This window comes from Sphaerodactylus townsendi, linkage group LG12 (genome assembly GCF_021028975.2).
Source record: "Sphaerodactylus townsendi isolate TG3544 linkage group LG12, MPM_Stown_v2.3, whole genome shotgun sequence".
Taxonomy (NCBI): Eukaryota; Metazoa; Chordata; class Lepidosauria; order Squamata; family Sphaerodactylidae; genus Sphaerodactylus; species Sphaerodactylus townsendi.
In genome coordinates, this window is record NC_059436.1 from 1,813,998 (window position 1) to 1,815,370 (window position 1,373).

The following is a 1,373-nucleotide window of genomic DNA, read 5'->3' on the forward strand; positions in this document are numbered from 1 at the left end:
AAATGTGAATTAATTTCATTTACAGTTTGTCTATCTCACTGAGACTCAAAGCAGAAGACTTATGACAGCTTTATGAGAAAATCTGGATATCTCCCCTTATATAGAGGTTAGCATGCACTGTACAAATTCTGAATCAACTGAATATAATTTCTTTTAAGTTGATTTGTTGGAGCCTGAGGCTAGAATAAAAATACAAATCAATAAGGAGAATTTTTGAAAATACTTGGAAGAAAGAAAATTAGGGGGCACCTGGACTTGAACCAGGGACCTCTTGATCTGCAGTCAAATGCTCTACCACTGAGCTATACCCCCGTATGCCTATAAAGTGAAACCAGTAATTTAAGTTCTAACTTCTTTTTTGGCAAACATTTGCCTAACCTTTGTGTACATTATTAAGTATATTGACTAATATGTTTGTCATCTCTCTTGTTATACCAGGAAGCTATAATTAGACTTCATTTTGAATATGTAAGTGCTTGGCTGAAGGCCTTTAGGTGATTTAGAATATAATTTGATAATGCCACTCAAAATGGCATGTGGATTTATGCCTAATAAAGGTTTACTGTACTGTCATGGCATGTGGTGAACAATTCTTCCCCACCCTATGATACAGGAGCAGTTTTGCTCATAGCCTAATGAACACAGAAGTAACATAGCGTAGGAAAGGTAACCAACCATGTGTATAGCTGACTGTGCTATACTCTCCCCCACCCTCCAGTTCCTCTCCACAAATCCTTATTTTTTGTGACATGAATTGGCCAAGCAACATATGTGTGAGCTAAAGAATATGATTGAGTCGGCATGAATCTGTGGAAGAAACCCCCCCCCCCCCCGCCAAACCAGGACAGTGTGGTTAGTGCTGACTTTGGTAAGTGAATGGGGAAGAGCCAAACTATTATAGCCAGGGACCGAGCAAGGGGGAACTGTACCTGGGGCAGATGTACACCCAACGCCCCTGTCTGCCCCTGCCTCACCCCATAACGCCCCCACCACGCCTTGGAACGCCCCCGCAGAGCTGCACACCCAATGCCTCGCGCCCTCCTCACCCCCTTGGTGCTACGCTACTGATTATAGCCCAGCAAAAAGTGCCAGCCTTCTCTAGGAATTTTTATAATTCTCTCAGTGAGAAACTACATAGGGTATACATCAGTGGTGGAACATTTGATTGCAAATCCAGGGGTCAGTGGTTGAAGACCACGTGCCTCCTGGTTTAGGGAGGCTTTGGTTCAGTGTTTGGCATGCAGATGGGCCTAGGTTCAATTCCTAGCATCTCCAGTTAAAAGGATCAAGTCGTCGGTGATGAAAAAGCCCTCTGCCTGAAACCCTGGAGAGCCTCTGCCAGCCTGAATAGACAGTCCTAATCTTGATAGACC

General features: G+C 43.7%; 1 non-coding gene across 1 annotated transcript; it reads right to left on the reverse strand.

The window, feature by feature from the left end:
* Positions 1–240: 240 nt before the first annotated feature.
* TRNAC-GCA lies at positions 241–312 on the reverse strand. The gene has a single exon. It is a non-coding gene; the product is annotated as a tRNA-Cys (tRNA).
* Positions 313–1,373: the final 1,061 nt, after the last annotated feature.